Source organism: Piliocolobus tephrosceles, chromosome 15 (assembly GCF_002776525.5).
Source record: "Piliocolobus tephrosceles isolate RC106 chromosome 15, ASM277652v3, whole genome shotgun sequence".
NCBI lineage: Eukaryota > Metazoa > Chordata > Mammalia > Primates > Cercopithecidae > Piliocolobus > Piliocolobus tephrosceles.
In genome coordinates this window covers 40,654,845-40,666,700 of record NC_045448.1, presented here as the reverse complement: position 1 = coordinate 40,666,700, position 11,856 = coordinate 40,654,845, and the positions used below count along the sequence as shown (strand labels likewise).

Here is an 11,856-nt window from a genome sequence, read left to right as displayed (position 1 = left end):
TTTTAGTAGAGACAGGGTTTCTCCACGTGGATTAGGCTGGTCTTGAACTCCTAGCCTCAGGTGATCCAACTGCCTCGACCTCCCAAAGTGCTGGGATTACAGGTGTGAGCCACCGCACCTGGCCTAGAATATAAATTATTAAGGGTACATGAGTGTTTTATGTATCTCTTATCTCCACTGCTTGACTGATTCTATGTTTTAATAAATATTTTAATGAAATGTCCATGAGTTGACCAACCATGTGATCTTAGACAAGTTAACCTCTATAGATCTCCATTTTATCACTTAATAAGTAATCTCATCCCCTCACCCACTGTGAGCCCTTTCAGCCAAATCCTGGCAAGAAAATATCATTTTCTTGGCACGAAAGGTATACTAAAGTCGAATTGGACAGGTCCCAGCAGGAAAGATTCAACTGAAAAGTATTTAATCAAGGAACTTTTTATTGATGTTCAGAGACCAACAAAGTTCAGGGACTAACAATATATGAGGCACTCAGGAACTCTGATGTCAGGAAACCTTTATCACCCCTACACAGAATGAGATAAGGGCAGAGAACAGTGTTCATGAAGCCTAGTTGAGGGATGGAGCTATGGATATGGGCCTGTCCAAGAGTAGTTGTGGCCATAATAAGAACAGCCACTACTAGGACCATGGCAGGTAATGAGATGTGAGTGGGAGGTACACCAATCGTCCTCTTGTACACTAATCTTCCTCTTGTACACCGATCTTCCTCTTGTACACTGATCTTCCTCTTTTCCCAGCTGTCAATTTCTTTCCAGCCTCTCATTGGCTGAGCACATTTGAAAGCCAAATGGCAAGGAAATCCAGGTGATTTTGCTTTTGACGTCAGTCTTCCAGGCGACTGAGCAAAGTATAGGAAAAGGAAGGATGGATCTAGGGAGGCAAATGGGGAATAATGAGAAAGAAAGAAAAGATTTATACAACTAACTCTTCAAGAAAACTATGAGATATTGAATGTAGTGGACCAAAGAAGTGAGTCTAATGAATAATAATGTGGGCCAGATATGAACAAAAATAAGAATATGGAGTACTGAGACAGGGGATTACAGAATCATGGAAATAATGGCAAGAAAGGATGAAGGAACTGAGCAAAGGGAAAGACAATCTTGCCAGAGGCTCAGGCCTGAATCTTTTGCCATCTTTCACATTTATGTCCACATCTGTATTTGAAGAGCAATAAGAACCTTTCCAGTCAAAAATTTAAGTGACCTCAATATTAACATAAGTTTATGTAATGCTATTGTAACTATAGTAAGATACCTTTCTACCACTACAACTCAGAGACTGACGTCTCATATACTCTATTGTAAATGAAACCACCTTTGCAAAATTATAACTGAGGAAATTAAGACAGAAAGAAATCAGACCTAACTGACTCTATCTTGCTTCTAACCTTTAAGCTGTCCTAGCTCATTCCTGGGCATAGGCCAAACTAACTTTGGGAAGAAATTCAGTTCATGGTTTAACTCTGAAACAAAATTGATAACAGCCCTTTCCCAAAAAGACCTCCTTCTTATCTGGGGTGAACTCTCCCTTTGCAGGACTAACAAATTAGCTACAAGATTAAAAATTACAATTTAGGGGTCATGCAGCCTCTGGTTCCAAGATTCTGAACCTCCTTAAATTGCTCCTGGAGATAACATCACTATTGTAAAACCTAAGATGAATGCTTGAGATATTTTGCAGACCCTGCACTCCATGGATCAGCTCACACCACCCAGACCAGTAATCTGACCCAAAAGAGAAGACATTAAGAAAACCTAACTTCAATCCCCTATGATTCCATCTCCAACCTGACCAGTCAGCACTCCCCACTTCCCAAGCCCCTACCTGCCAAATTATCTTTAAAAATTCTCATCCCCAAATGCTCAGGGAGACTGATTTGAGTAATAATAAAACTCCAGTGTCCCACACAGTTGGCTCTGCATGAATTACTCTTTCTCCATTGCAATTCCCCTGTCTTGGATAAATCAGTTCTGTCTAGGCAGCAGGCAAGGTGAACCCTTCAGGCAGTTACAAAAACTCTATGATCTAGGAGTATGAAACCAAATGAAATTTGGTATATCCAATATCAATTGAAAGATTCTTCATATTAATACACATAATTACTATTGATCTACTATCTACAGATAAGTTACTCTTTGTTGGGGGAGATTAGAGACTATAGATCTCCCTGTCTCATACTATAAAAACAACACATAGATGATATTGTAATGCACAACTTTCTAGAAGAGCACCTGTGGCTTAAAGAGAAACATAACACAAGTAACACACCCTACATGGCACAGATAGAAAGTGGAAAAACCAGGGTTTACACTCAAGTCTCTGACTCTGCTGCCCTTAGTCTTTCTTCTGTATATCTAGTCTAATGAAGCAATGGAGCTACCTATAGATTAAAGAAGTAATATTGATGAGTTCTATGTTTAGCTATAAGAACACTAATGGAATTTTCTAATTACTTGGGAAAAACATCAGAAGAAATGGAAATGTTGAGCTAATTGGTTTATGGAAATGAGATAGCTTGGTTAGGCAATAATACTTGATATCCAATGGGTGTTTATTATGGAGGGAGATAAGCCTCACCTAGAGTACTTGGGAGAGCAGGCTGGACCTGAAAAGTGTGGTTTCCACAGAATGGAAAGATTGGTGGTGAGATTGTAAAAGGAGCTATTTAGCCATGAGCAATTGTTTTTAAGAAGGTGTGCTTTGTAAGTCTCCCTTCCCAGAAACCTCAGATATTTATTTGCATTATTTACCTACTTGTTTTATTGACTCATACAATTCCTTATTTAATTTAAATTTTCTACATCTCATGCCCACTTGTAGGTTCTGGAAGATATACAGTCAAAATAACACACTCCTTCACCTCACAGAGTTTTTATCTGGTGAGAGACACAGAGTCATGCCCCAGCAAATGTAATCCTGTATAACAGGTGCTAGGATATTTGCTGAGGATGCTTTGGAAGTACTGATTAAAAACAAAATCTTTATCATTAAAAGGTTGGGAACATTCCTTTTAAAGACCTTGAAGGATGAAAATTAACTGGGTAGAGAAAAAAAATACGATTTTAAGTAGAAAGAATGACACCTGTGGAGGCCTTGAGGACAGAAGCAAACTTTTTTTTTTTTTTTGTAATCACTTTGATTTATTGCAGAAACCTCAAAGGCTTTTACTGAATAGCTAACAAGGGCTATGGTATGTATACCAAAGAGTCCTCTTTTCAAAGAATGGCAATCAGTTTCTATTTTTTGTTCATTCAAATAAAAGCTGATGTTCCTGATGGTTTTGAAAGAACATCAATACTTTTCTGTGTAAGCCACTTTATGTGAATGAATATATTTAAAAAGTTTAGGCTGGGTACGGTGGCGCATGCCTGCAATCCCAACACTTTGGGAGTCCGAGGCAGGTGGGTCACTTGGGCTCAGGAGCTCAGGACCAGCTTGGGCAACATGGTGAAACCCTGTGTCCACCAAAAATACAAAAATATCAGCCAGGTATGGTGGCAAGCACTTGTAGTACTAGCCACTCGGAAGGCTGAGGTGGGAGGATTGCCCGAGACCAGGAGGTGGAGGTTGCAGTGAGCCGAGGTCACACCACTGTACTCCAGCCTGGGCAACAGAGTGAGACTTCATCTCAAATAATAAAATAAATTAAAATTTAAATTAAAAAAAAAGTTTAAATGAAAAGACGAAACAGATAGCTGTCTTGTATGCGAAAGATCTTACAGTGTGCGATGGGGCCTTTTTTTTTTTTTTTTTTTTTTTTTTTTAGACAGAGTCTCACACTGTCACCCAGGTTGTAGTGCAGCAGCACGATCTCCGCTCACTGCAACCTCTGCCTCTCTGGTTCAAGCAATGCTCCTGCCTCAGCCTCCAGAGTAGCTGGGATTACAGGTACCCACCACCATGCACGGCTAGTTTTTTGTATTTTTAGTAGTAACGGGCTTTCACTATGTTGACCAGGCTGGTCTTAAACTCCTGACCTCGTGATCCGCAGGCCTTAGCCTCTCAAAGTGTTGGGATTACAGGCATGAGCCACCACGCCCAGCCCGGGGTATTCTTTTTTTTTTTTTTTTTTTTGAGACAGTTTCTCTCTCTGTCTCCCATGCTGAAATGCAATGTCATGATCACAGCTCACTGGAGCCTCAACCTCCTGGTTCAAGCGATCCTCCCACCTCCGTCTTCTGAACGGCAGGGGCTACAGGTGCACACCACCATGCCCCACTAATTTAAAAAACATATATCTAGGTGGGATCTTGCTATGTTGCCTAGGCTGGTTTTGAACTCCTGGTCTCAAGCCATACTCCCACCTCAGCCTCCCAAAGTGCTCAAATTACAAGCATGGGCCACGATGCCCAGCCAACAAGATTTTCTTTATGTTATGTGAACTCTAGTTTTGCAAGATTTTAATAAGTATTCCATGAAGAAAAAGAAATGTAGTCAAAAAATTTTGGGAAATACTGGGTTAAACACCTGAGGTCAAGAGTTCCCTGGCCAACATGGTGAAACCCTGTTTCTACTAAAAATGCAAAAATTAGCCAGGCGTAGTGATGGGCCCCTGTAATCCCAGCTACTCAGGAGGCTGAGGTGGGAGAATTGCTTGAACCCAGGAGGCAGAGTCTGCAGTGGGCCAAGATTGCACCATGGCACTCCAACCTGGGTGAGAGAGTAAGATCCCATCTCAAAAAATAAATTAAAATAAATAAAATAAACAATGAAAGATACTTAATGGCATGATACAGATTACAATATATACTATAATATGTTAAGTGCCATTTACCTAAGTGTGTTTCTTATACAACATCTACTATAAAATGTTCCAAAGTTAAATATATTTGAGGAATGTTGCACCCTTATGCTTCTTTCAGAAATGTATGATAGTATTAGAACATTAAAGACTCCACCAAGTTCTGGAAGAGGCAAACATTTTGATATGAGTGGAGAGGAAGGTGCTTATGGCACAGGGATGGAAGATAAACCCCGAGAAGCAGGCAATGCCAGATCTTGAAGGGGTTTGCATACTTTGCTCAGGAATCTGACCATAACCATGAATCTGTGGGAAGCGGCTGAATGATTTAAACCAGAGGAACGATAAAATCAGATCCAAGCTTAGTAAAGACCACTAAGGTCTTTATGTGAAAGGGAGCAAGGAGGAGCTCCAGGCAGAAGGCCCAGAGACCAGTTGAATAGGTTTGTTCCAAACCTGAGTGATTGTGTAAGTGGTTACGATAATTACTGATATGGGAACAGAGGAATAGGAGCAAGCTGAATTAGATAAAATAAAGACATTTCAACTTAATTATTTTCCCATAAGTTCTCATCCTCTTTCCTATAACATGTTAAGAAATAAAAAAGGATATATATATATAATTAATAAAGAGTATATATAATTGTGGTATGTTAATTTTTTGGCCCTGAACCTAACATAGGCTCCCAGGGAACTGCGTTTATTTACATGCACAGAAAAGGCAGAGATGAACCAATCTAGCCCTTAGCGACAAGAGTGGTGATAGTCACCCATTCTCACCTCTTGCTCACTAATCCCACCTCCCATGATGTCCAAAAATAAGAAGGCACCTCTTCACATTCACTTAGTAACAATATTTGCAGGAAAAGAGACCTAAGTCTTTATTAGGAATGCATGAACTCACCAAGAGTATAGTTTTTACTTTGGTACACTTACCTTTTGTCAAGTAGTGTCTGTTATGCCAAGATCCACACTAGCAGGCAGCATGCAGGAGGAAAAAGCAGCTTCTCTGCCACTTCGGAATGGATTTCTTTCCTACCTCACTGAAGATAAGGGACATTATTGATTTTATTAGGGTAGTTCAATTAGCAGAGCAAACAGATTTCTAGACTGGAGAAGAGGCTAAATGACTTTTGTCTTTGATCTAGAGAAATTACCTAGGCAACCAGCACTTCAGTTTCTGTCATAAATAAGCCTGGTGGTGAGTGATGTGTTATTTAAATGAGTGAGTCCCAAACCTAAGTGAGTCTGATGTGGTTTGAGAACCACTGGTACAAATATAGATCATAGGAAGCTTTTTAAATGCATGTAATTCATTTGGCCAGAAAAAGGGGGGTAAACACAACTCAGGAAAAATATGTGGAATCAAGCAAAATGTATATCTCAGTAAACAATGTATGGCAATTTGAAGAAAATATAATAATGTAATAAACAATGCTTGATGACAAAAATGTTAGAAATTTTTAGTTATTTTAAGGTATGACTCAAATGAGTTAACAGTACCAACCAATTATAACACTTATTTATTTATTTATTTTTTACTCTTCTGTAGCAAGCAGTGTTCTTTGGCTGCAGCATGAGAAGCAGACTCTAAGCAGAAAATAATAATTGTGGAAAGTCATAGGGTGGTTTATAGGAATAAAGGGTAAGACAATGAGGAAGCTGAGTAGAGACATGGAACGTTTAGCTCTAGAGATCTGAGTAGTGGTACCAGACAGAAGTTTCTCACAGGAAGAGAGTGAGTAAAACGAGCTTCTTTTTAAGTCGAGTGACAGCTTTTATCAAGGATATTAAAAGAGGAAAGACCCTGCATGATGAAGAATGGTATTTAAGAAAGGGAAAACATGTGCTTTAGAACTCCTGAAGCAGAGTTGATCAACATGCTTGTATTTAGAACTGATTCCTTAATAAATTATACTTACACAAAATTGGAAACAGCCCAATGAGTATTCTATACAGAAAATATACCAGCCAGTCATGGTGGCTCACTCTTGTAATCCCAACACTTTGGGAAGCCAAGAGAGGGGATCACTTTTAAGCCAGGACTTTGAAACAAGCCTGGACAACATAGTGAGACCCCATCTCTACAAAAAACTTAGAAATTAGCTGGGCATGGTGGCACATGCCTGTGGTCCTAGTTACTCAAGAGGCTGAGGTGGGAGAATCGTTTGGGCCCAGGATTTCAAGGCTACAGTGCACTATGATCACATCACTGCACTCCAGCCTAGGCAACAGGACAATACCATATCTCTGATTTAAAATATATATATATTTTATAATATATATATATACACACACACAGTATATATACACACACACTATACACACACACATACACAAACATACCTTAAAAGAAGGCAGCATGAGGAGTAATAATAATACTTAAAAAAAAACCTGGATATACTACCTTTACATTCATCAAAGTAATGCAAAAAGGCAGGTAGAGTGCAATGATAAACTTACTAAGGCTGGCAAGCTACAAGAGGTGACTGGTGGAAAAGTAGAAGAAGCAAACTTAGCTTGTAAGTGGAAAAATAAAACTTGCTTTGGTCAGAATTTCAAATGAACTCAAAATTAATTCTTTTTGATGTGTATGAAATCTTATTAAAATGAATACCATTTACTGGATTATGACGATAATCAACCCTAGTCAATGGATCATTTTACTTAACTGCTATTTACTTCAACAGAAATTTCAGACAGTAATTTTGCTGATGCATTGGTATTGTCATAGAATTAAATCCAAAAGCCTTTATGATACAATGATAGAGTTTATAAGAGTAATTGCATGAGTAGTATGCCATTTTCCTAACACCACAGTAGAGATAGTATTTTCATTGTGGGGCCTAGTACTCAATTATATACTTATTATCTATTTGGCTTTAAGCAGGCATTTTAGCCTTTTTGATCCTTAATCTCCTCAAACACATGGAGACTAGGAAATAATTACTAGCCCTGCCTATCTCACAGGGTTGTGAAGTAAGTCAGGCAAAATTATTGGTGGTAAAATCGCTTTGGAAACTATACAGCATCCTATAAATGTAAGGGCCAATTATATTTATGTTGACATATTATTTAATAATGAGCACTAGGAGAAATGTAATGCTTTGAATTTCCTAACTAGAGATGATAAAAGCAGTATTCATAGAATTCAAGTTCATAACCATCACTTGGAGTAATGCTTCGCAAGCCAAAACAACGTTTTTTTTGTTGTTGTTTTTTTTTGTTTTTTTTTGTTTTTTGAGACGGAGTCTCGCTCTATCGCCGGGGCTGGAGTGCAGTAGCCGAAGTGCAGTGGCCGGATCTCAGCTCACTGCAAGCTCCACCTCCCGGGTTCCCGCCATTCTCCTGCCTCAGCCTCCCGAGTAGCTGGGACTACAGGCGCCCGCCACCTCGCCCGGCTAGATTTTTGTATTTTTTTTTTAGTACAGACGGGGTTTCACCGTGTTAGCCAGGATGGTCTCAATCTCCTGACCTCATGATCCTCCCGTCTCGGCCTCCCAAAGTGCTGGGATTACAGGCTTGAGCCACCGCGCCCGGCCCAAAACAACTTTTTTAAAGTTACCTTCAATGTATTAGGTATATATTGTATGTTGTTAAAAAGTAATTTGAGTCTGTAATGCATGAATCTTCACAAGCAATTTCTTTCTTAAGACCATGTGAAAAAAAAAACAATTTTTAAAAAGAGCTGCAAGCCTGGACAACCTAGTGATATGCTGTCTTTACATTTTTTTTTTTTTTTTTTTTTTTTTTTTTAATTAACCAGGCATGGTGGCATGTGCCTGTAGCCCCAGCTACTGGGAGATTGAGGTGAGAGAATCACGTGAGCTTTGCAGGTTGAGGCTGCTGTGATCTTGCCACTGCACTCCATCCTGGGCAACAGAGAAAAACCCTGTCTCAAAAGAAAAAAAAATAATAATAATAACTGCAGTTGCAACAACACCATTGACATGACAGAGCATGAGCATAATTAATACTGCATACAAATATAATCTCAGAATGTTAGAAGCGGGCTCACTGCTCAATTGTTCAGAAAATGATAGGGTATGTTCCTTTTGGGTCAAATTACTGAGAATTTTTAAAAATTGCCCTTAAATAGAAACTGCACTGTATTTTTATCTAGAGAAAACAGTCTGTGGGAACCACCTTCTCCCACCCATGTCTTAGCAGTGGGAACTAGTGTCTCAGACCAGGACTATTTACTGATCCCTGTGGCAACAGTGTGCTTTATCTTGCATAAAGCCTAATATCCTAAGAACTCCATTTTACTTTAGTACAGTATCTCATCCCTAAAATAAAAATCTTGATGTGAAATAGAAATGCTTCCATAGAATATTATTAAATAAAATATTACTATAATGCCAGAGAGTCTTATGCAGTCTCTTCACCAGATGTCATTTTGGAATAAACCCTCTGCCATTTCTGAGTAAAAGTCACTGGACCCTTCAATGAAGTGATTCAATTAAAGTCATCCCTTTTAATGTGTTACTGAGAGCATTCAATGGAGTATAGAAATGTCAGGGCTGGGGCTTTTAATGGTGTCCTAGACACATGTAGCAACACTTCATGGAGGCACTGCCCAGGTACCTCATTTCCCTAGGTTTAGGGACCATTCCCCTGTTATTTTTCAGGCTCACAATAAGAAACTGAAGTTGGTCAAATTGCTAAAAACCTCACCTACAGTGAGACCTGGTCACTTTCCAGGTTTCTTGACTTGTTAAAGCACACTGACTAAGATGCCAAATGTCTACACATGAAGACTAAGTTAGACCCATAAATTGCTTCAGGGTTCTGAAAAGAAAAATGCTGTATGAATACTAAGCAGTGACATTATCAGTTTATCTTATGGCAATATCTGCACTTTTCAAGCCTACAGGATTACACACATTTTAATAAAAGTAGTGTTCTATAGAACTTACTTTCATACAACTACATTATATTTTTATGTTTGAGAGAATGTAGGTGGTAGTACAGATATTCTATTTTCTTTTGACGTCTTCCCTCCAATGTTTCAAATGCATTAATACTCAGCGGGTGAAACTGAAATACATTTTATTCTTCAGAATCATTCCCTTGTAAGATCTCAAATGATTGTTAAATCAGGGTTGAGTGAGCTGCAACTGGATGTGTCATTCATTGATTTTTTTTTTTTTTTTTTAGTAGAGATTTGACATTTCTATGCATGTTAACACCCTCTTTTGGTAATAAAACACTCGAGACCAACTCTTTCTCTGTTCTATCTTGAAGACCTGCTGTTCTTTCTCATTCCTCAAGTGCTTCATGAACAAATAAAGTAACTTGACATTGTTGTTAAGAGGAGTGTTTCAATACTCTGGACCCACTGATTATGCTCTGAATAATTGGCCTCGCTTTTTGTATTATAAAAGCAACTAGATGAAAAAGAGCCTTACATCTAAGCATAGAAGAGTTCCAACAAGTGTAAAGGCTTCCCAGTCTCCAGCTTGCCTCCCAAGGTTCTAAAATAAGTGCTTAAAAATGGCATTGTCTAATGAGAATGCTAGTTGGGGAGGATTGGGTGAAGAAAATAAGTGGATTTTAATCTCCCAGAAGCCAAGAACTTCATCTTATTTACGGTTGTACTCCATGTTGCGATGGGCCTCATCAGTGTCTTACATAGTTACAGGAACCAAAACAGAAAAAGAAAAAAAAAAAAAAACTATTTCTGAATCATCAGATTGTCTTTTTTGTAATATAAAGAGGAGGGAAGGTTTTCCAAATGAAAATTATACTGGTAAGAAATCCTAAATGAAGCACAAAATATGAGTTTGGGGAATACTGCTTATGTAGTTACGTGTCTGTCTATCTCTCTATGTCTATGATATTTGTGTGTGACATATGAGGTATGACTATAAAATAGGGAGGCTTACAAAGCACACATTTTGGACAGTTCATTTGTGTGGCAGTGTGGTTTAACTAAACAAAGTATGCTAAAGTGCTTTGCAAACTGTAAAGTATTATCCAAATATGACACATTGCAATTACAGTTTGTCCTGCAACACATATTTATTGAGTAGTTCCTTATGTCTATATCAATAAAATAACTACATCGGTAGAGACCAGGAAGAGTACAACGACTTAACCCATAACCACAAAACTACAGAAAAGAGAAAACAACTAATATAAACATTGATAACTGACCATAGAGGAAACATGTAATAAAGAATACTTAACCAGGAGGCATGCTTACCTGTCCAATACACAAGCTGGCTTTGTAACATATTAAATCTTTTATTCTCAATTGTAATATATTGAACCTTTTATTCTCAAAGAGCCATTTTATCATTGTAATTTCAAAGCATAACAGCTCATAAGTTTTCATTAAGAAGAAGAATAAATGGAAGGACTTTTCCTCTCCTTCATAAACAGTATCACAATCTGTGGATGCAGTGTAAACATGGCTGCAAAAAGAGAAGAGAGATGAAACTTTCAAGACAGCTGTCAGTAACTGCATACCTGGAGTGACTATTGATTGTGTTTCCATTTATTCTCAGCTTAAATCACTCAGTCTCGCAGTTGGACAACACCTCTCATTCCAAATAAACCTTCAGTTCTTGATTGTTCCATATCAGGTAGCTGCCTTTTCCAGTCATTTCTTGATCAGAACACACATTGCTTTGAGTTTTTCCTCTTTACATCCTTGAAACAAATGCATGTGCACAGGGATGACACATTTTGGAACACTATGAAATACCTTCCAGAACTTACCAGTGTTATTTCACTCTGTAACAAGTTAAAAACAAATGACAATGACTAATGCTGTCACTGATGAGCTATAGTTGCCATTTACCTCTATTTGTGGTTAAGAAAATTGTCGAATATTTTGGCCCAGAGATTCACTTCCTCTGTCAAATGTGGTTAAAATTTTACATGCAGGATGAAAAAAACAAAGAAAAACAGAGTGATTTACTGAGCTTGTTTTCCCTCAGAAAGCAGCCTCATTAGAGTAGTTTGTTGACGGTTCTAAACTATCTCAAGATAAGCACTGGTTTGGAAAAATTTATGTCTCCATGTAATGTCTGTGCATTTTTTAAAGAAACCATTTGTACCTTTTTCCTGTGTTGATA

General features: G+C 38.3%; 1 long non-coding RNA gene across 1 annotated transcript; it reads right to left on the bottom strand.

Annotated features, from left to right (window-relative positions):
* Positions 1-483: 483 nt before the first annotated feature.
* Positions 484-11,507, bottom strand: LOC111524384. Its single transcript, XR_002725773.1, has 3 exons — positions 11,246-11,507; positions 5,708-5,814; positions 484-897 (listed from the first exon to the last, which is right to left on the bottom strand). It is a non-coding gene; the product is annotated as an uncharacterized LOC111524384 (long non-coding RNA).
* Positions 11,508-11,856: the final 349 nt, after the last annotated feature.